The 25,303-nt window shown below is 33.7% G+C and overlaps 1 pseudogene; it reads right to left on the bottom strand.

Moving 5' to 3' along the window:
* Positions 1-318: 318 nt before the first annotated feature.
* Positions 319-1,012, bottom strand: LOC113927292 (annotated as a pseudogene).
* Between the last annotated feature and the right edge of the window lie 24,291 nt (positions 1,013-25,303).

Raw genomic sequence — 25,303 nt, 5'->3', positions numbered from 1 at the left:
AAAAAAAAAAAAGAATTCATGGCTTTAAAAAAAAAAAATATTAACTTTATCCCCAAATATCTTAACCACTAGCACAACTGCAATGTGTTATCTCCCAGAGTTGTTAAGCACTGGAAGAGAAAAAAACAGATGTTCAAGGAGCAGGCAACAATTATGGCCCTCTCACAGAGGAGCATCCGAGTGGCTACTGAATAGTCCAGGAATAATTCTAAAAACAAGAAAATTCATGCATTTTAGTAATTATGTCATAATTTTCACAGTTGAAATTTCCTTAGACATTGCATTTTCTTTCTAAGGGAATTCTGATTTTTCTCAATGTTACGGTGAGTCAGGACTTGAACTAGCAGCCTTCTTTTTCTTCTTCTTACTGTGTTTCTTATGCTTCTTTTTCTTCTTTGTTTTTTCGTCCTCAATATAATCTGATTCTGATAAGGACTCAGATGATAAAGGTTTATCTTCAGGATACAGCTTTCTTTTTGCTTAGTCCTTTAATGTCCTTTTCTTTCTCAGTTACATCCTTTGACTTCTTGTTTTTTTTAAACTATCCTTACTGTCCGATTCAGTTTCTGACATGGAGCTTTCAGAAGGTTTATGTGAACGGTTCTTCTTTTTCTTTTTCCTTTTTCCTTGTTTTTTATCCTCATCTTCAGAATCCTAAGAACTGCTGGAAGAATCAGAGCTTGATGAAGAAGAAGATGAATACCTACCAGATTTCTTCTTTTCTTTTTTCTTTCTCTGTCTTTTTTTGGAAGACCTCTCACTTCCACTTAACAATTTCTCCCTCTGTTCTTCTAGTTCTTTCTTCCAGTTCTCATTCATTTTTTTCTTCAAATTCAGCCAGTGCCTTGGAGCCTTTCTTTTTCTTTTCTAGTTGTTCTTTCATTTCTTTCCAGGTAGGCCTTGGTCGATTCAGATAATCTTGGATCGTTGGCCCCAAAGACTGGATTGGACCCCTTGATCTGGCCATTGCTGTTGGGTTCATATGGGCCACCTGATTGTCCCACTTCCCCATGGTGCAGAACTGAGTGCACAGTCAGACGCCGAGGGAGATGGGGCCAGAGAGCGGCCAAAGAGGGCCCTCCGCAGGTCCTCTGGCCGACTCTGAAGTTGCAGTTCTAAATAGACTAGAAATTCTATAAACGATAAAGGAAAATTATAAATAAGTTCATATTTAAAGGGGAATTCATTTTTTATTTTTTAAATTTTATTTATTCATTTATTTATTTATGTGAGAGAAAGAGCACACAAGCAGGGGGAAGAGCAGTGGGAGAGGGAGAGAGAGACTATCAAGCAGCCTCCCTGCTGAGAGTGGAGCCCAGTACAGAGCTAGACATGGGGCTCAAGGAGGGGCTCGATCTCACAACCCTGAGACCATGACCTGAGCTGAAATCAAGAGTTGGTTGCTTAACTGATTGAACCACCCAAGAAAGGAGATTTCATTTTTTAATACATTAAAGTTTTGTTGCAACCAATTATAAATAAGGAAAGCTAGAAATATGATATTAGAGAAAAGATTAGGAACTATGATGTGTGAAATGCACTTGGGAACTATTTACACAAAAATAAGAATTGAAACTGTAAAAGTAAATTATTTTCATAAGAAATGTGTGAAAACCTCAAGGAGCATTACCTAGAAATATGCCATAATGTGGTTATGCAGTGATCAAATCAATACATATGAACACACATAATGTGTTAGGCATATTATCACTATTAACAACAAAAGCCCTGCACTGACTTCCTAATATTTTAAAATGATTGGGGACTACCGTAGTTGTAGATCAAGAGAAGAAAACAGAATTTTCAAGGAGATGCTAGAATGACCAGATATCATAGAGCAAGACTGCAGAATGATTAACGATTGATCAAGGGCCGTCAGCTTGTCTTTGGATAACATGGTCACCATATTTTTAATTTTTACAAATTTATCGGGATTAATTGACATACATATAGATGTATGTATGCGGTAGTATCTCATTGTGGTTTTGATTTGTACTTCTATGATAATTAGTGAGACTCAGCACCCTTTCATGAACCTGTTGGCCATTTTTATGTCTTCCTTTAAAAACATCTACTCAGGTCCTTTACTGAATTTTTTAAATGAAATAATTTGCTTTTTTGCTATTAGTTGTATGAGTTTTTATGCATTTTGAAGATAAACCCGTTATCCAGTATGTAGTTTGAAAATATTTTCTTCAATTCTATACATTACTTTTTCAATGTATTGATTGTTTCTTTGCTGTGCAGGAGCTCTTTTGTTAGATGTAGTCCATCTTGCTTATTTTAGTTTTTGTTGCCTGCACTTTTGGTGATCTACTCAAAAAAAATCATTACCAAGACCGATGTCAAGGATTTTTTTCCCCTGGGATCTCCATGATTTCAGGTCTTCTATTTAAGTCTTTAATCCATTTTGAGTTGATTTTTGAGTGTGGTATAAGATATGGGTCAAGTTTCATTCTTTTGCATTTGGCTGTCTAGTTTTCCTAACACCATTTATTGAGGAAACTATCCTTTTCTCATTGCATATTCTTGGCTTCTTTATTGTAAATTAATTGACCATATGTGCATGTGTTTAGTTCTGGGCTATCTGTTCTGTTCCATTGATCTATGTGTCTGTTTTTATGCCAGTACCATATTGTTTTTGTTTTTTTTTACATTTCCTATTTATTTATTCCTTGAAACTGCCATATTGCAGGTTTCTCATGGATGAAATATGGAATTGAGAAGATTCTTTTTTCTTCAAAATTATGGTATAAACTTGCTCAATTTTCTCTTATTGCTAATAAACCTTACAGGCGTACAGTTTGTAAAATAAACCCCTTAGGGACTGAATGCATACAGCATGCTGCAAGGTACAAGAAATAAGCTAAAAATTAGCCTATAAACCTACATCTGGACCAACACAGTACTGAATGCTGGCAAACATTTATCACGACACAGGGAAAAATTAATAAAAGGAGATACAGTTCAGTCCTGAAAGGGTTAAATAGAGACCCTAATATATTATTGTTTCTAATCATTCATCCCACATTACAGTGCTTGAAAACAAAGTCAAAAGTCTGGCACAGAAAATTACACACATTTGTTCAGTACCATATTGTTTTGATTACTCTAGCTTTGTAGTACAGTTTGTAATCAGGAATGTGATGCCTTCAGCTTTGCTCATCTTTCTCAAGGTTGCTTTGGCTTTACAGAACCTCTTCTGGCTCCATACAAATTTTAGGGTGATTTTTCTATTTCTGTAAAAAATTGCCATTAGAATTTGGGTAGGAATTGCATTGATTCTAGATAGCTTTGTGTAGCATGGAAATTTTCACAGTATTAATTCCTGCAATCCAAGAACTTGGAATATCTTTCCATTTATTTGTGTCTTCTTCAATTTCTTTCATCAATGTCTTATAGTTTGCACTGTCCAAGTCTTTCACCTTCTTGGTTAAATTTATTCCTAAGTAGTTTATTGTTTTTGATGGTATTTTAAATGGGATTGTTTTCTGGATTTCTCTTTCAGATAGTTCATTGCTAGTGTATAAAAATACAACTGATTTTTGTATGTTGATTTTACATCCTGAAACATTATCGAATTTAATTATTATTTCTAGCAGTTTATCCTGTGGTGTCTTTAGTATTTTCTATGTATAAGATCATATCATCCACAAATAATTTTACTTTTCCCTTTCTAATTTGGATGCCTTTTTTTTTTTTTTTTTTCTGGCCTAATTGTTCCGGCTAAGACTTTCAGTACTATGTTGAGTAGAAGTTAGGAGATGGATCATCCTTGTCTCGTTCCAATCACCGTGTGCTTTTTTATTATTATTATGTTATGTTAATCACTATACATTACATCATTAGTTTTTGATGTAGTGTTCCATGATTCATTGTTTGCGTATAACACCCAGTGCTCCATGCAGAACATGTCCTCTCTAATACCCATCACCAGGCTAAACCATCCCCCCAACCCCCTCCCTTCTAGAACCCTCAGTTTGTTTTTCAGAGTCCATAGTCTCTCATGGTTCGTCTCCCCCTCCAATTTCCACTTTCACCATACGCTTTTAACAAGCTTTCAGTAAAATTCTGCATAACACATTATCTTTCTATTATTTTCTATTTCTTTTACACTAAAAATATATACTACTTTATTTCTACTAAAATCAATAAAATCTAAGCATGAGTGGGTCAAAAGGAGATATATAAAAGATAAATCATTAAGTAAAATGACACTTAAGGATATGAAAGTGATTTTTAAACACCTAGCAGGGAAAAGATATTCATGTCATTTGGAGTAAGCTGATGGCTTGACGCTCTATTTAATACTACTCTTTAGATAATAACTTTATTATAACTTTATTAATGTCTGCAGGAAAAATCACTTAAATCTTTTGTCGAAGTACCAGTGCTTGCTTACATTTAGCAGTTTTTTCATTCCTGTTTTTTTTTTCTTGAAGCTGTTTGCATATTCCACAGGCTCATTTGTTATGTTTATCTTTCTTACCATATCTAATTGAATGGAATAGGATGATTTGGCTCATTCTGTGCACAGTGTGGTCTCTTCAGGCATGCTTCTCAACTCATTTTAATATACTAAAAGAAAGCCTTATTAACGCAAGATAATTTTCAGATTAAAATGTAAACATGCCAGTCTATTGTCTTACCTTTTTTGAAAGCACGGGAGTCATGAGACAGAAATTCTTAGGGTCCAATACAAATATCTTTGAAATAAGGATAATGAACTTTGTATTAGAGAATACAGATCCAGAAGAGTCCTTTACTTATTCTGGTCATGTGGAGATGCTATGTTTCATATTCATCTAATTTACTTTCATATTGTAGCTGCAGTAAAGGAAACAGAAAGACTCTTTGGAAGTTATAAATGAATTTTATCAAAACTCAATAAATAAAAGGAAGGTAGAAACTAAATCAGCAAGTCAAAAAGGACTAAGTAATCAGACATTTGTGGGTTTACTGTATCCATTTCCACCATCCATAGGCCAACATGTAACAGAGGATGATTGTTAAACAATTAGGAGATTAAATTTAAGGAAAAGGAAATGAGATCATAAATTATCTAAATGTTAAAGACTAATTTAATGGCATAAAATGTAGTAATCAGGTCTTTATAATTTCAACTTAGAATAGTAAGCCTTGGAGCTAGACTAATGACAAGAAAATTTTCCTGCTCCTTTGGAGAGGTTCGAACTTGGTGTTACATACGTGTTTATCTGGTCTGTAGTGGTTATCCCAAGGCTTTCTCTGCAGCTAGAGTACATAAACATGTTTTGTACTGTAATTTTGACGCATGCAAAGCAAGAGGATGGCACAGAAAACCCTAAAGAGGTAAAACAAAGGTACATTTTAAGGTAAAGGCAATGAGAAAACAGGAAGCAAAGAGATAATAAAAATGTCTGTCAACAAAAAGAACATCTGCATTTATGAGGATCTATCAACATGCTATGTCCCTACTTCCATCTTAGCTCATTTTGGCAGTTGTATTTCAGAAGCCACTCAAGGTTAAAAAGAACCTTGATTTCAAAAGAACTCTCTGTCAAGGTTATTTGAGAAAATAGTCACAGGATAGTTAATCATTGATTTAACTGTAATGATTGTGACTGAAAAACATTTCCTAGGAAAAATAAATTACCTTGTAGGAAATAATCCTTTGGCAATACTACCTTGAAATGTACATACTGTAGTTTTGTTGCATTTGTTCAAGCGAGAGCCTAAGGCCTTCTAGTATGCATTTCTGAGATCTCTCTGAGCTTTCTGGCTAAAACTAGGGTTTAATTGATATTAACATTAAGCCTAACAAATGGACTCTTAGGTCACCAGAGTACTTCATAAGAGCAACATTTTTGCACAATAAATAGGGTAATTAATATAACTTAGAAACAAATGGAACATACGTACAATGGTGAACTATGTTGCAAGATAAAAATCAATATGATGATCTAATATTCTTCCTGTGGAGATATTAATGTTGTGACCACAGGTTTAAATGAAACTGTAGTTGACACTTACAAGCCAATTTCTGCAATGAATAAAATAATAAGGCACTAAAATTTGTTACAGTGTAAACCCGTAAATTTCTGTATAAGTTATTGCTCAAATTTTACTTTTTTTCTTTTTGTTCAGACTGGATATTCACATATTTTTTTTAAGGTCCTATCTTGGCTTTCTCATTTTCCTCTAAACAGTATTATGTGAAAGATCAGATAAGCCAAGGGAACAATATGATCTAAGTAATTTTTTAATTTCAAAGAGAGAGAAAGAAGTTTAAATTCGCATTGGAAATTTCTAATTATGATTTTTTATGATCCTTACTAATGTAGTTAATATTAACACTTCCTATCCAAGATAAGCTGGGATGGGTTTAGAAAAATTAAGCAAGATATGTTCATGGCACCATGTATAAACACAAACACTTTAACACACACAGGCACACACTATGCACCTCTGTAGAGTTAAGTCCAGATGAACTGAGGGCTCAGACTCATGTTTAAGGAACATAATTCTCAAATGTCAAACATATTGAAAACCATTTAATGGCCATGCCAATATATATTCTATTTCAGAAGATTTTTTGCAAGAAGCTCTTCTGTGACATTGGTTTGCCTCCATCTAGAGATATCTATATTCCCTCTGTCTGAACAGTGACTGAACTTTATAACTATTTCATCCAATAGAATACAGCAGAATGGACACTATGGGACATTGAAGAAAAGGTAATAAAAGGGAGTATAGGTTCTGCTTGTGCCTCTCCGCCTGTGTTTGTGTGTGTGTGTTTCATTTTTATCTCTAATGCTGCAAGCTTTTTTTATAGAATGTGTTTTTCACATTCCATATCCTTAAATTTTTTTGTTCTTGTTAATTTCCATCAGTTTCCGCTTATGTTTTTTTTGATCCTATGAGGTTAGATGCACACAAGTTTATTCAAAAAATGTTTTGGAGGCTTTTGTTCTCTTTCTTTCAATAACTATCATTCCTGTTTGTCCTTCACAGTTTTTTTATGCCTTAAAAATCATTTGAAGTATACCAACATTATTGTACCAGCTGTCTTCATTTATTATATAAAAAAACTTTCTATTAGAGTCTTTTTCTAATAATTCTAAGAGTGATATAGATCATAGTTTATTTTAAAAACTCAATATGTGTTTTTAATATGTATTATTAATTTATTAAAAATTACTGTGATAATATATTTAATCATTTCCAAATGCCACTTTGTATTTTGCTTACAATGTTTCTTTGTGTATTATTTTCCTCTCATCTTTAACTGAAAGATATATATTAATATATACTTTTTCCCATGATGGTTTTCTTCTTTAATAACTTACCTTAAATATTTTTTACAACCAAAGATGTTTATTGTATCTATCCTTTCCCAGATCAAAACAAGGAACTTAGCATGTCTTAGTTTTCTCTGAAATGTATTCCTGGATCCGATTTGTTATTGTTTTGTAGTATCTTAGATGTGTTTTTCTTAACTCACCTGCAAATTGGTCATTACTATTTAAAATTAGATGTAAAATCATGTTATTAAGTATTTGCTAACCATTCTCTCTTTGATCACTTATGCTTTAGCTGATACATACTTTCAGCAACAGTTTCAGAGGAGATATACATTTGTATTTGTATGCCTAAAATATTTGTATATATTTCTTTAGGTCTTAGAAAATATATAATTTATTTTCCCTAAGAATTAAAGTGATATTTTAATTTTGGAAACTAATTTAAATATAAGAAGTCTTTAGGGGTGCCTGGGTGGCTCAGTCGGTGAAGTGTCTGCCTTCAGTTCCGCTCATGATTTCAGGCTCAGCTGGGAGACTGCTTTTCCCTCTCCCTCTGCCCCACCCTGCCGCTCGTGCTCTCTCTCTCTCCTTCTCACATAAATAAATAAAATATTAAAAAAAGGAAGTCTTTAGTAATCTATTGTAATTGTTCATAAAAAAGTTTAAATTTTCTCTCTAGTTGCCATTAATATTTTCTCATTTACTTCATATTTTTTACTTTTTAATGTTTGTTTCTCTTTATTCATACTTCCTTTCCTTCATGTGTCTTTTCAGTTTAAGAACTCGAATCTTTCTTATTTTAAGAGACATTCCAGATAGTATGTATTTGAATATTGTCTTTTCATCATTTCCTATATTCTTTCTTATAGAATGTCTATTAAATGTCCACTTGAAGCTTTCTTTACTGAACCCCTTCTGCAGTTTATCTCACTTACTGATGCGTTTTTTATTTCAATAACTGATTTTTATTTTTATTTATATATTTTTTCATGTTCACATGTTTTATAGTCATATCATTAGGTTTTTTTTTCCATAAGTTCTTGTCTTGGTTATGGATGTAGCTATTTCCTTTAGATTTGAGAAACTTAAACATACTGATAATTTCCTCAGGAATAAATTCTTTAATGTATTGATTTTGTTGGAATTTATATAGAATTTTTTCCTGGGTTTAAAATTGTAGTTTGCAAATTTATTTTTTTCTGGTGGTTTCTTTTCTTTTCTTTCTTTCTTTCTTTTTTTTTTTTTCATTTTCTTCCCCTGACTACTTCTCTGTGTTTGGTGCCTTTATTCTCATCCTTCCCTTCTCTCTGCCCTTCCGGTGATGTCTTATGAAGAAAAACATCCATATATTGGTAAATTAATTGTAATATATTGTAGGGATACTGCATATATACTCCTCAAGCCAGTGCCCTGTTACCCAACTTGTAGGGGTGTGTACGATATATCCTATCACTTTAAGAAAGCTGCTACTTGTTATGAGCAACAGTCTTGTGTAGTGGGCACGTTTTGTAAATCTTTGTTTCATGCAGTAAACCTGAGTCAAGTCCTAAGCCACCATTGTCCTTTTCCTAGTCTAGTTTCTACCTCCACAGTCTTCTTTATCTGTTTCATTTATGGTCCACAAAAAGAGCTTTTCTTTTAATTTATAAGTACTGTTTGGATTTCTCTATAAATTATTCACTTTATTATCTTGATCAGAATTACAAATATATATACACACATATACATATACATACATGGACACGCACATATACAAACACGTGTGTGTGCATACGTGTGTATGTATGTGTATGTGTGCCTGTATGTGTGTGTATGTGTGTGTCGGTTTGTTTTTTTCAGCGAGAGAGTGCTTGCAAGTGGGGATGAGGGCCTGGGGGTGGTAAGGGCAGAGGGAGAGAGAGAGAATTTTAAGCAGACTCCATGCCCACTACAGGGCCCAACGTGGGCTGGAACATCATGACCTGAGCCAAAATCAAGAGTTGGAGACTTCCCTGACTGAGCCACCCAGGTGCCCCTGTATATGTCTTTTTTTTTTAAATCATGATTTTCTCTTTTGAATTGGGGTGCAGGGTACAGATAATTTTATGAAAAAGGAGATTAGCCTCTTTAATGCCTTTTCCATATCTTTACTTCAGTGTTATATTTGTCATAGAATGATATAAAGACTATTCAGTGACTGTTTCCAAAAAGCGTAATGCTGTCAGATACCCTTTTTGCAAGACTGTCAAAATCCCAAATTTATTCTAGTAATAAGACTTTTAATTTGTGAAATGTGACTCCATTTAGGAAATACTTTTCTAATATATCTGTTTGCATCATATGAACAGAATTATTAAACATTTCTTTAATAGTTGGGATATGCTATAGTTTGAGAACGGGCTATATCTCAAAATAATGTGTCATCTGATCTGTAGACTCACTAGCTACTTGTTTTCTAAAAGGAGATAGACTAATGAGATTAAATGTACTTAACAGTGATGTATATCTATTGCTACTTGAAAATGTATTATCTTTTTAAAGAAAAATTAACACATCTTTCAGAATGCCATATACATTCTTGAATACGTTGCATGTGTCTACATCAATCGCCACTTTTTTGTATTTTAGATAAATTGGTGGTTAATATTAGTGTGTGTATATATATGTACAGTATATATTATGTATATATATAATGTGTGTGTGTGTGTGTGTGTGTGTGTATACACACACACACACATCACAAGCTTCTCTTACAAGAATTCTGCACCTTCTGTGCCCCTTCTAACACAAGTTTACAGAAATAATCATCTCGTAATTGGAGTCTATGTCAGGAATTGTTTGATATAGCAACCTGATTGCAAACATGTTTTTGAGTACTGTCAATTGGAAGAGTAAGAAAGGAGAACTATAACAAAGAAAGTAGAGTGCTTCAAGGCAAAGGGAATATCTGAATAGGTTCTACAAGGAAAACTTTTGTAATACTGCTACCTAGAGGTTGGAATATTAATCAAAACTAAATATTAATTCTTTTTCTTACTTTTATAACTTTGATTTTTTAAAGTAATGCCATATTCACAAGCCTTATTAAAATTAATTGTTCTTTTCATTTTTAACTTGGCTTGTCAAAAATTGTGATTTCAAAACTATAACTTTCCTATCGTTCCTATTATAAACAAAGACAATGAAAATTTGAGAGTACAGCAAAAGAAAAATCACCTTAAAAAGAAAATATCTACTATAACTTAAAACAAGGGCCAATTAAAACAATCTCTTCTTACTCACTAGTATATTTCTTAAATAGAGCTTAATGTTTTGTATTTACAATTTGTTCATCTTAAACACTTAATAAGCAGTATTTTCTATGAAAGCGTCAACCTCTTGAAAATAAACAATTCACTTATGTTTTAATAAAGCTTTAATTCTGTAAATTTGAATAAATTAATGCAGTTGAAGACTTGCCTTATTATTTGGAGGCCCAATACACTGTCATAACTTCATGAATAGGCTATGTTTGCCCTTAATCTCACATCCTGTGTATAAATGTATCATGCTACCATCTACTTAGGTACACACACCAACATCCTAGAGACATCTTACATTATTTACTCCACTCTTTCTCTACCTCCTGGCTAGTCAATTACCAAATCATATGCTCTGCTCTCTAACCATACTTAAAATCCATCTCTCATCTTCACCCTCTTTCTGTAATAATTTCCAAAATGGGGAGCATTTTCAAACTTCTTCAGATTAATCGACTCCATCAGTCACAAGTGATTGTTCAAACATTTTCAGATCTGATAATACCTCTTCCTTAACAAAACCACTTGAACAGCCTCTCCATTTTCTTTAGAATAAAATTCACCTTTATAATAAGGTCATTAATGATTTTTCCCCAACGATCTCTTCTGCTTCATTCCTTATTATATATTTACATAATTATTATTACATAAAATCAGTGTTACATAAAATATATTTACAGTGCTTACTATGTATCACATACTGCTCTAAATGCTTTACAAAACCCTGCCCTATAAGTCGGTGTTGCCCACATGTCCATTTAACCGATGAGGAAGCTGAGGAACAGAACAGTAAAGTCACTTGGCCATAGTCACAGCTACTAAAGTGGCAGAGGCTGCATTTGAATCCAGGTTCTCTGGTTCTAGAACCTTGGCTTTTCATCATCCTTCCTCCATCCTATATTCTTTCTGCTTCATGAAAAAATTAATCATACTGGAAAATCATAATTGTAAAGTTTTTTGTTTTTTGTTTTCCTACGAGATGATTCGTATTTCCTTTTGTCATGATGTCTTCAAGTATTCTGTACTTTCTCTTTGTAGTGTGTGTGTGTGTGTGTGTGTGTGTCTGTATATATTTTGTCTCATGTTATAAAATGAACTTTCAAACAGGAATTCTCTGAGATTTTAAATCTCAAATGTTTTTCTGATTCCTTTTTCCCTTGCCTTCCCATGTTAATGAGATAGCAAGTGCACACATCTTTAACCTAAAAGAAAAAGAAAGAAGGAAAAGAAAAGAAAAGAAGAAAAGAAAAAAAGAGAAGAAAACATTTTTTGTATTATTACTTCTCTATCTCCATGGGTATCCATGTAGTTCTAGCCATACTTCCTTATGCACAGGCCACAAAAAGGACAGTTTAACAAAGAGGCTAATTCACAGTGTGGCCGGGGTAAAGAGAAACCACAGGGAATAGTACACACACTAGTACCATTCCTTTCATAAAGGGTTTACTGAACAGCTCATGGAACCAGGAAGCAGGGCCTGTGGAGAAGACCACTTTGCATGAAAGAATGCTTCCAGCCGAAGGCCACCCTAGAGGGAATGATCTAGGGAAATAAACACCTTGATCTCAACTTCTTTTCTCCTACACTTTTCTCCTGGGTCTCCCACTGATGGAATTCACCTGGAATGGAGAAGGTGGGAAGCTCATTGATCCGATGCATAAAGTTCAAGCTCCTGGTGCAGAGAACAGATTGGAAAGAGTGAAGGGCAAGATGGAGATTGCCAGCATACATATCCCTCACATTAGAGAGTAACATTTCTCAATCCTTAGGCACTTATCAGCATACAGGCTTCAAAATATACCCCTCTATAGTAATGATTAAAATGATTAGGTTTGTTTAAGATTGATTACTCAGGCAGAGTTGAAAGTTTAAAAAGTTAATATAAGTAATGTCAAGCTTTGTGGTTGTCAACCTCTAACCCATATTAAGACCAGACAGACATCTAAAACTTATACAAAATAGATGATTTCATGCTTAGCTAATTTAACATTTTTTGCTCTTTGTTATTTGTTGTTGTTGTTTTTTTCAGTCAGGAAATATAAGATTACAGATCTGCACTTCCATTATATTCCCACCAGTGTATCAGAAAATATGAATATCCACCTGTATTGATATTTTTATGTCAATCATTAAAGAAATTGTAATGTGACAAATGTGTTCTATTGATAAGATACACAAAATAACTGGCTGGATATCTTTCGCAGCCCATTGTTATGGGTACAATTTTGGCACAGTTAAAGATGATTAGGATATCCAAAGGGGGAAAAATTAGTCCTATTTTGGTCAGTTAAAGCAAACAAATGAAAAGTAAATATATTAAGATAGCAATTGTAAATTTAGTGACTCTTGCTTTCTTTTCTAACTCCTTAAGTATAAATTTCAAATATTTGTCATTAGTACACTCAATGGTCCCTGTGTTCTTGTTATAAGAACTGAAATTCTACAGACTTCTAATACCTACACTCTCCTTTGGAATGGATTATTAAAAAATGACTGTGTATACTGGTGCAGAGATAGGGGGGAAAAAAGGAGAGTGCTATGAAGAATTCATGATACAAAGTCTGATAATAACCAATATCCGTTATAAGGATATTTCTGTTTCTAGCATTATGTGAATCTAGGTTTCTTGCACTACTAATCTTGCATCCAAAAAACTTTAAATGCTAGATATAATTATATATGCATAGCTGAGCTGGTAAAAACTTAAGGGATCCTCAGAAACTAAAAGCAAAGTGAAATTCCTAATCCTGAGAGGTAAGAAAGCAGTCAGGCTGATTTTGCTTTAGAGGAGGTTCCAAATCCTGGTGACCTCAGTTTCTGTTTTAACCACCACCTGTACAATGGACTGGAGAAAAACCTAAGGCTTTCATCCTAAGTGGGAGTCTATAGAAGTCTACATAAAATTGTTTCTCCTCTCAGTGAATGGATGGACTAGAAATAAACCTACTCCTGAGAAGGTGAAATTAAGAAAATTACCTGACTTGAATTTGGCTCTGTGGAAAGAGAAAAACATTATCCCTTGAGAAATTACAAGCACAAACTAGATCTCATGAAATTTTGCAGCTAAAATTCTTACAATCTGGGCTGAGAAAAATTCCAAGAGTATGGCAAATGTTATGTTATGTTGAGGGACACCATCAAACCATGGCATGAGCCATTACAAATGAAAATCACCCTCAAACCAAGCCTGATTCCTAAAGATAAAAAGTAAGAGCTCACAGTCCAGAATGATCCAATGCAGAAAAAATGTAGCACCATGAGTAACAGAAAGCAGTACCCATAATAGAATGAGATCAGCAAAGATTCATATACAGGAATTATCCAATGCTGATTATAAAGTAAATATACTATGTATTAAAAAGCAAAAGATAGGTATTAAAATATGTGTAAGTAATCAGAGGTGTAAAAATAAGCAAGCAGGTCCAAAAATCTATGGAAGAGATCACCCAGCAATTAAAAACAAAATAATAATAATAATTGAAAAAATATTAAAGAGAATATTTAAATAGCAGAAGGTGTCTTTAATGAATTGGAAGCATATGTAATGATTACCTAGAGTGCAGTAAAGGGGAAGGCAGTGCTGAATATGGCCATGCAGCCTCTCAGCTGTAAATATGCCAAGACGCTCATCACATACAGTGGGTGGAAAAGGGGAGGGGGAGCAAGCATGAAAGATAGGAAAAGAAGTGGCAGTTCTGACATACTCCTAATTAGAGTAAGGAAATAATGAGAGATAATAGCTTAAAATTTGCCAAACTCAATGAAAGATACTCAAATTCAGACAATGCAATCAAAAGAAAATTAAATTAAAAAGAAATGTCACCAGACATATCTTACTGAGAGTAGAGGACACAAAATACAATCCAAGAGCTTAAAAGCTGAGTTTCACTTAATTTTTTAAAAATAAAACAAAACAAAAGCAAAGGCAAAAGCAAAACAAAACTCTATCAATCGACTGTTGACTAGCATTTCACCTCTCAGCAACAGGAAAATAAGAGTAAGAAAAAGATGGAAACATTTCAAAGAATACAAAAGTAAAAACGTGGGCAAAAAAAACCCCAAAAAACAATGAGGAGACTGTGTACCTAAGATGACTAGACTTACACCACGTATGTCAGTAATCACATTTAATACAAGGAGGTTAAATTCCCCAGTCAAAAGACAAAGATTGTCAGGCTACTTTTTTAAAAAGCTCACAAAATGAAGTTACATGTTGTTTGCTGCAGGCACATCTAAAAATATAAGAACACAGAATATTTGTTTAAGTAGTTGTCATTTGATCTTGATAAACTTTCTCCAAGAGAAAAAAAAAAATATTCCAAACAGACAGCTTATGTAAATCACTAGGTTTGGCAAATCAGTCATGCATTAGCCATATATTGGAAATGTATTATGCGCTCAGAATTATGCTAGCTTTCCTGGGTAATTTGGGAGAGAGTTAGGAAAACAAGTCTGGCTATTGAAAAAATATATATATATATTAATATGTGTACCCATAGTGTCTAGACAAGATGAAGAACAATGCTGACTCACTTAGATGAATTGTTTTATAGGAGACAGGGGAATAACCATTTAAAATATCTGGGAATTAAACTGAGGGAGCAAAGAAAGTCTGCTTATGTGTTTCTTAAATTTGAAAGTTTTTACTATTAGAGATAAAGTAACAGAAATGTATGGAAAATGAATATTAGAGTCTCCATTGGAGATAAATTATCCATTTCTTTAAAAAATTCTTAACGTGGATATTCTAAACAAAAGGACAAATGATTAGAAAGCAATAATGAGATGAATACAAAGGCTTTTGCTGGTTTATTTTGTTTTTTTAATATTTGGCCATATTGCCTATACTTGGAAAGCTTTTGGGGAAAATAAGTTATATCCATTGGAATTGATCTAAAACTTAACAAAAGCCCCTATGATAGGGAGAATAATGGCTCCTCAAAGATATCCACATCCTAATCCCCAGAACCTGTGAATATGTTAGTTCACAGGACAAAGTGGAATTGATGTTACAGTTGGAATTAAGGTTGCTAATCAGCTGAATTTAAGATGGGAAGTTTATCCTGGATTACTTGAGTAGGCTTAATATAGTCATAAGTGGAAGGAGGCAGAAGAATTAGATAAGGAAATAAGACAAAGGAAGCAAGGTTGCAGTGATGCAATTTGAAAAGAATTTGACCCACCCTTGCTGGTTTTGGTAATAAAGGAAGGCGACTTTGAACCAAAGAATGCTAGAACACTAGAATCTGGAAAAGTCGAGGAAACAGATTCTTCCCGAGAGCAGCTAAAAAAAGTGCATCCCTACCAACACCTTGATTTAGCCCAATGAGATTCAGACTTCAGACCTCTACAACAGTAAAATAATAAAGTTGTATTGCTTTAAGCTGCTGTTGGTAATTTGTTACAACAGTAATGAAGGGAATACAGTTCCTAAAAAGAAGATCAGATAATGTGTAACAACTATTACTTCTATTCTAGCATCAGAAAGGCTTGACAAGGTTTAAATAATTAAAGTCAATAAAACTGTATTAAAGTACTGCTATGTATTTAACATTTTGCAGTGGCAATAAAAATTAAGTATAGTCAGTTAAAATTAGTTTAAAGGATTGGAGGAAAGAGAACACGTATGCATTAAAATATAAAGGACACAGCTGTTAAACTAGAGTCAAATATGGCTCAAAGCAATGAGAAAAGACAGAGTGGTAAACTCTAACTTGGAGGAGTCTGGATGTACATGTGAGGGTGAGAGAGTAATAACCATCTCTGCGACTATTCTGAGTAGAATAATACACCCGGATAAGTATCTGTAGAGGGGAGAGCCAGAGGAAAAAGAGCCACAACCTACCAATTTATGAATCTCTCTCACACATTCCTTCTCACAGTCTACACCTAGGTGACCTCCATCTTTCATGTTCCCAAAACAAATTTTTTTTCCTCCCCAGCTCCTATGGCTTTGCTTAACACTATCCCACTATGCCTGGCATGCTTTTTCACCTCTTTCTCAAGTTAGGTTATAAACTCTTTCAAAATGTAGCTCAATGATGCTTTTTATATGTACCTCTCTTGTATGACTGTTTTGCCTTTTTGTCATAGGGCTCAAAACTGTTTAGTCTATTAATATGCCCCTTTTCTCCTACTATGGGTTACTCAGAGGTTCCTCATGGAATGGTTTCTATGCAACCATCCTTTGTATTTCACAAGCAGTAATTTGTAGCTCATAGTAGGCATTACAAAAAAGTAGGGAGTGAAGTAAGCATTTGATTCTTTTTTTTATGACAATACATCAAATTTTCAAATTCATAAATCTTAAGGAATGTGTTTAAATGTCAGAGAAAGACACTAGCTTATTAAAACTTTTTCTTTATTATTTTGGTCAGGTAAATCATCAGGAATTCTTTATAAAAGACAGAACAAGTCTCTGAAATACTATTTTAATTATGTTTTCTGTCAGTCAAATTATTTGTTGCTGCTTAATTAAGATAAAAGCTAAACGATCTTATTTTTAAGCTTAAAGAAAAATAAATGAGTCTTTTATTATAATACTTAGAAATCTAAATAGGTCAGAAATATTATTTTTTTTAAATTTAGTAAGGATAAGTGAATAATTGAAATAAAAAAACTATAGAAATGATTCCATATTCCAGGGAACTTAATTTCATTTCCTATTGCTTTCTCTTCCTGAAAATGTTAGCATATGTGAATAAAGCATACTTTGATAAAAAAATAACATTTTATGTAAATTAGAAAGGGGATAGGCAGAAGTATCATTTGGCAGATTTGAATCACATTTCAGTGAGTAGTGAATCTGTTGGAAGTACATTTTGGGGGTGAAAATTACAATCATGTCTTTATTTAAATTCTAAGTATTACAGAAAAATAAGCAAAATTATCATGAGACATTTAAAACAAAAACAAAGCCTTTGGGCTTTTAAAAGTTGTAGAAAACCATAAAATTTGAAAAACATGGACTGTCCCAAGAGTTACATAAGACAAGTCCAGTAAGGGGGGAAAAAAAAAAGTAATCCCAACATGTTTAAGAATTTTTGACTTTTTTTCCCTCCAGAGAATTGCATTAAAATGTATAGATAGATAGATAGATAGATAGATAGATGATAGATTCAGTAATATTTGCTAGAACTGTTCCTTGATTTCTTGTTGTATCTCTTTTGCAGTAACATTTTCCCTGTCATAATGTTTCTAGGGAACAAAAAATAGGAAATTATATGCTTGGGGAAATGTTAAATGTAAAAGCAACATAAGTTTTTTTTTTTTTTTCTGCCTAACTGAAATAAAATTCTCAAAAATATTTAAATTTTCTATAGAACAAAGTAGAAAATAATGGGAAGCATCTCTGCTTTCCATGTTTACATTCTCTTTATCTTTTAAAGTTGAAGGAAAAGTTACAATGGCTACTAGAGTAATCTTTTCAGTGAATTAGATTGCCCCTTCATGGGGAACAGAGCTGGCTCTTAGATTAAAAATCATATTCTCCATCTTAATTACAACAGATCTTAGCAAATACTAGACATTAAATGCATCTGAATTCCATTTCTTCATCATCAACCAACAGATACCAACCATACTTTCATAACAATTTGAGCATCATAATAAAAAAAAGAATTATTTTGTGCTTTTCATCCCACGATCAATAAAAGTTTGTTTTGAAAGAGGTTTAGCTCCTTAAATAAGACAAGGATGTGGCAATTTTGTGGATTAAGTGATTAGGTGTAATTTGGGATTGCTTCTTTTTAGAAGAGGCTGAGTATATTATATCTGTGGAAGGAAGAGTAAAATGGATTTTTGATTATTGGAAGGCAACCAGCTATCTCTTCCATTGTTTTATCTTCTTCCTGGGCATAGAGCTAGCCTTCATTTCCCACCCTCCTTCTTAGTTTAATGTCACCTGTGGCTGAGTTGTAGCTAGTGGAATGTGAGAAGATAGAAGTTCCACTTTTAGACTCCTTTCATGATTTGAGGAAAGAAAATCTGGGCAGGGGGGACAAACAAACAAACAAACAACATTGGAAGCTACATATTGAAATGAGTCATGCCACAAAATGGAAAGCACCTTAATTCTGAATGAGCACAAAAGAGGACTCTTTCCTGATATGAAGTGGACTGCTCCATTGAGATGTGGGTTTTTAATCTTTAACAGCAGCTTATAATTACACTAACTTGTGAAAGTATTTACTATAGCAGATCACACTTTTTGAGTAAGTACTTTCCGAGAAGCGGTTTTCCAGATAGGGATAAAAAAGGTGAATAAAATGTTTAAGAATTATTCAACAAACATAGACTACAAAATTAAACTTGGTGTATGTTTTAACCCTAACAACTATTTTTGACCCTTAGTTATTTAAACTTAAGGTTACTCATCTGTTAATTCTTAATAATGGTATCTTCTTTTGGAGAGTGTTTTGCAGATGAAAGAATGTTTATGTTTTCTAGCCCATATTGTCAATACCGAAGAGTGTTCATCTGCTGGCTCCAAATATAATAGGATACAGTTACTATTCATAAATAGTTCTGTTTTAGTTTCCTTCCATAGACTTGATTTATAGAAAATCACAAAAAGATATCTATTGTGTGGATGAGAAAATTTAAATTAACAAATATATTAACATTTATTATTATGTTTTGCTATTATATGTTATATATTTATCTTTTGACTTCACGGCTTTAGTCTCTTGGATAATTTTTTTTCCTTTTCTTTTTCTCTTTTCCTCAAAGAGATCCCCTGTAGGACCACCTCTTGACATTGTAACACTGTGATTTAATATCCAGGGAAAAGTCTTTATAGTTTAAGGCTACAATTTGAACACGTATTTTTTTTAAAACTACATTGGGAAAAAAAGTACTTTGGAAAACTGTATCTCATGCTTGGTTATGGGACTCAACATCTGAAAAGATGCAAGTACATATTTGAAAATTTGACTAAGTGTATGCCTATTAAAACTTTTGAACTAAAATAAAAGGTTACGGGTGCCTGGGTGGCTCAGTTGGTTAGGCATCTGCCTCAGCTCAGGTCATGATCCCAGGACCCTGGGACTGAGTCCTGTGTCAGGCCCCTTGCTCAGCGTGGAGTCTGCTTCTTGCTCTCCTCCTGCTCCTCCTCTTGCTCATGCTCTCTCTCACAAGTAAATAAAATAGAAACCTGGGGTAGGAAGAATGGGGTTCATGTAAGATTTTATTCCAATTTAAAATTCTTGCCCCTTACAGTAGTTCTATTATCAATTTCAAACACTTTTTTTGGCTGCTATATACATTTTTAAAAACAAAAATAAGCTCTCTGTGGATTTTTTCTGAACTTGTTTTCAAACATTGGAAAAGCAACAAGATTACTTGGTAATATGCTATGACCTGCAAAATTGCCTTGTGGCCATTTTTTCAGATTCTGCCATCATCTTTCTCTGAGTAAATATTTTACTCCTTAAATATAGTTAAACAGTTCAAAACTCGGTAAAGTAATCCAGTGCAACAGTTAGTATTTTTGTGTTACTTTTATTCAGAGATCAATGTATTATTTTGTTCACTTATTGAATACATATTTATAAAACACTAGAAATCCACCACCTAATTGTTCCAAACCCTGGAAATGTGATGATGAACAAGTTAGATCTGATGATAGTGGGGAAAAATAGTAAGTTCTTACCAATAAACCAAAGCAACTGATTTTCAAGAGTGATAACAGTTTTTCAAATAAAATAAAAAGATTATAGGAGAGTGAGTTGGGGAAGGGAGGGTTTCCTTAAATAGAAGGATTGTGGGGGAGTCCTGGTAAAGGATATATTTTAATTATATCAGAATGGAAAAAGCAGCTAGACATATAAACTTCCTTATATAGATTACATTTAGCAGAGGAGAAAACAGTTAAAGAACTAAGATGAACAGAATTTTGGAAAATTATGGAAGACAAAAAGGAAAGAGTTTGGAGCTTCTGAGAACAGGCACATTCACAGATGTTGACAAGAGGTCTGAGATCGAAGGTTGGTCACTGATTCTCAGTGGAATGTAAAGACTCTGGGCATGCAAGGTGGTTCAACATTCATAAATCAATCAATGTGATAGATAACACTAATATGAAAAGAAAAGAAAGAAAAGAACAAAAAGAAAAGAAAAGAACCATATGATCCTCTCAATTGACGAAGAAAAAGCATTTGACAAAATATAGCATCCTTTCTTGATTAAAACTCTTCAAAGTGTAGGGAAAGAGGGAACACACTTCAGTATCATACAAGCCATATCTGAAAAGCCCAGAGCGAATATAATTCTCAATGGGTAAAAACTGAGATCTTCTCCCCCTAAGGTCAGGAAAACAACAGGGATGCCCACTCTCACCACTGCTGTCAACATAGTACTGGAAGTCCTAATCTTACCGATCAGACAACAAAAAGAAATGAAAGGTATTCAGATTGGCAAAGAACTCAAACTCTCACTCTTTACAGATGACATGATACTTTATGTGGAAAACCTAAAAGACTCCACCCAAAATTGCTAGAACTCATACAGCAATTGAGCAACATGGCAGGTTACAAAATCAAGGCACAGAAATCAGTTACATTTCTATACACTAACAATGTGACTGAAGAAAGAGAAATTAAGGAATTGATCCCATTTACGATTGTACCAAAAACCCAAAGATATCTAGGAATAAACCTAACCAAAGATGTAAAGGATCTGTACTCTAGAAACAACAAAACACTTATGAAAGAAACTGAGGAAGACACAAAGAAATGGATAAACTTTCCATGCTCATGGATTGGAAGAACAAATATTGTTAAAATGTCTATGCTACCCAGAGCAATCTACACATTCAATGCAATCCCTATCAAAATACCATCAATATTTTTCACAGAACTGGAACAAACAATCCTAAAATTTATATGGAACCAAAAAAAGACCCCAAATAGCCAGAGGAATATTGAAAAAGAAAACCAAACCTAGGGGATCACAATGCCTGACTTCAAGCTATATTACAAAGCTGTGATCATCAAGACAGCATGGTACTGACACGAAAACAGACACATAGATCCATGGAACAGAATAGAGAGCCCAGAAATGGACCCTCAACTCTATGGTCAACTGATCTTCGACAATGCAGGAAAGAATATCCAGTGGAAAAAGACAGTCTCTTCAATAAATGGTACTGGGAAAATTGGACAGCCACAAGCAGAAGGATGAAACTGGACCGTTCTGTTATACCATACACAAAAATAAACTCAAAATGGATGAAAGGCCTAAATGTGAGACAGGAAGCCATAAAAATCCTAGAGGAGAACAGAGGCAGCAACCTCTTCAACCTCAGTCACAGCAACTTCTTACAAGACACTTCTCTAAAGGCAAGGGAAACAAAAGCAAAAATGAACTATTGGGATTTCATCAAGATAAAAAGCTTCTGCACAGCAAAGGAAACAGTCAACAAAACTAAAAGACAACTGACAGAATGGGAGAATATATTTGCAAATGACATAACAGATAAAGGGCTGGTATCCAAAATCTCTAAAGAACTTCTCAAACTCAACACCCAAAGAACAAATAATCCAATCAAGAAATGGGCAGAAGACATGAACAGACATTTCTTCAAGGAAGACATACAAATGACCAACAGACACATGAAAAAATGTTCCACATCACTTGTCATCAGAGAAATATAAATCAAAACCTCATGAGTTTCTACCTCACAGCAGTCAGAATGGCTAAAATTAACAAGTCAGGAAACAACAAATGTTGGCGAGGATGCAGAGAAAGGGAAACATTCTTACACTGTTGGTGGGAATGTAAGCTGGTGCAGCCACTCTGGAAAACAGCATGGAGATTCCTCAAGAAGTTAAAAACAGAGCTACCCTATGACCCAGCAATTGCACTACTAGGTATTTACCCCAAAGGTACAAATGTAGTGATCTTAAAGGGCACATGCACTCCAATGTTTATAGCAGCAGTGTCCACAATAGCCAAAGTATGGAAAGAGCCTAGATGTCCATCAACAGATGAATGGATAAAGATGATGTGGTATATATATATATATACAATGGAATATTATGCAGTCATAAAAAATGAAATCTTGCCTCTTGCAACAACATGGATGGAACTGGAGGGTATTATGCTGAGCGAAATAAGTCAATCAGAGAAAGACAAGTATCATATGATCTCACTGATATGAGGAATTTGAGAAACAAAGCAGAGGATCATAGGGGAAGGGAGGGGGATGAAACAAGATGAAACCAGAGAGGGAGACAAACCATAAGAGACTCTTAATCTCAGGCAACAAACTGAGGGTTGCTGGAGTGAAGGGGTGTGGGAGGGATGGGGTGGCTTGGAGACGGACACTGGGGAGAGTAGGTACTACGGTGAGCGCTGTGAATTGTGTAAGACTGATGAATCACAGACCTGTACCCCTGAAACAAATAATACATATGATAATAAAAAGATTTAAAAAAATAAAGTCTAAATGACATCAATTTAACAAAATTTAAATATTGACAATACTCAGTATTGATTGTTCTTACAGGTTAAGGAGGAAAATTTCAGCACTTGAAAGGTGTGGTCATACCTAGCACAATTACATTAAAATCTTTTGAGCAGCAATTACACTTTAGGTATTTATCCCATTGAAATATTCCCATATCATTTCCCTATTTCAATTATTGTGAAAGAGAATATTCATACCTGTATTATTTGGAATGTTAAAAAGTCAGAAAATAAGTAAATGAGAATCTTTAAATAAATTATTGTTCACCAGTATAATTACGTTATATCTTTTCTATTAAGCGTATTCAAAATAATTTGTTAAAATAAAAAATAAAATTTTAAGTTTTATTTTAATGAAAAGACACATTTTATGTATGTATATATGTAATAACATTGACATCCATTTATTAAAATCTCCTGGAAAGAAACATATAAAAAGTACAGAGGATACAACTAGAAAATGAGATATAGACAGGTGTACATATAGGATCAGGGAAAGATACAGGTATACATGTACCTATTTCTATTTTCTATATATTGTAATTTTAGATGGTAGTGCTGTATTGGTGACTGCTGGAGTCTGCTCTGGCTAGTTATTTGACTGAGACAACTAGCCAGAAATGAGAAGTCTATTCAACACATAGTAATAAAGTATTTAAATGACTGAATTAGGCATTACTACAATTACCAGGATCAAAAATAATTTTACTCTTTTAATATCTAATTAAATATGGAAAAGGAGATAGATATGTGTAATACGTAATTAAAATTCTAGAGGTCAGGGCGCCTGGGTGGCTCAGATGGTTAAGCTTCTGCCTTCGGCTCAGGTCATGTTCCCAGGGTCCTGGGATTGAGTCCCGTATGAGGCTCCCTGCTCCTTGGGAGCCTGCTTCTCCCTCTGCCTCTCTCTCTCTCTCTGTCTCTCACGAATAAATAAATAAAATCTTTAAAAAAATAAATAAAATAAAATAAAATTCTAGAGGTCATTCATAACTCCTGGCATTCCAATAAATACAGCTGCTTATTTAATAAGTTTTTTAATCAATTCAAGAAAGGACTGTTTAGTTAAAAAAGGTAATGCATAATTGATTTTTGTATAAAAATTAATGCATAAAGCAGGATGAAATATACACATAGGTGTTAATACAGAATCAGGAAATAGTAGGTATTCAATATTTAGTTTATTATAATTATTTTATTACAATTATTGGATGAACTTCCACAGTGCAAACTGTTTTTTTCTAATTTCCAGGACAATTTGCTTCTTTTTTATCTACATGACAGACATTTTTTTTTTTAAGAAACATAGTTCAAAAGAGTTTATCTTTTTGGTTATTCCTATTTTTTGTGCACTCTTCTCTCACTGATGATGTTGATGATAAAAAAAATCATTCATCTTATTTCTTCAAATGTTTTGTATATTTTTTCTGCTAATTTTCTGACAGTTACTACTAAAAAGGCTTTTTGTCAAGCTCCCAGTTTAGTCTTTCCATATGTTATATCCACAGCTGTCATTACTCCCCACCCAGTATTTATGAAAAGAACTGCCACTTAATTTTAAGATATTATTTTTGAACATCACTTATTCAGAGAGGTATTTCCTAAACAGTTATATAGTAAGAACTTCCTGGTAAGTTTTCTTTTTACATAGTTATGTGAAACATGTTCAGATCACCTAGAATTTTGTGTTACCAAATAATTGCATTTAATTATTTGTATTCAATTTTTTTAAGATTTTATTTATTTATTTGAGAGAGAGAGAGAGCACAAGCAGAGGGAGGGGCAGAGGGAGAAGCAGATTCCCTGCTGAGCAGGGAGCCCAATGTGGGGCTGGATCCCAGGACTTCGGGATTATGACCTGAGCCAAAGGCAGGTGCTTAACGACTGAGCCACCCAGGTGCCCTATTTGTTTTCAATTGATATTGATAGGGTGACTACCCCATCTACTTCATTCAACACAATATGACCAGTATGGAGTCCCATGAATCATGAATGAGTACTCAATAAGTATTCACTAAATGAATGAGGTAGTTTTGGCTATACCATTTATTTATTTATTTTATTTATTTTCTTTTTTTTAAATTTTATTTTATTATGTTATGTTAATCACCATACATTATATCATTAGTTTTTGATGTAGTGTTCCATGGTTCATTGTTTGCATATAACACCCAGTGCTCCATGCAGAACGTGCCCTCTTTAATACCCATCACCAGGCTAACACATCCCCCATCCCCCTCTCCTCTCAAACCCTCAATTTGTTTCTCAGAGTCC

The sequence above is a fragment of the Zalophus californianus genome, chromosome 7, assembly GCF_009762305.2.
Source record: "Zalophus californianus isolate mZalCal1 chromosome 7, mZalCal1.pri.v2, whole genome shotgun sequence".
NCBI lineage: Eukaryota > Metazoa > Chordata > Mammalia > Carnivora > Otariidae > Zalophus > Zalophus californianus.
This window is presented reverse-complemented; position numbering and strand designations above follow the sequence as displayed.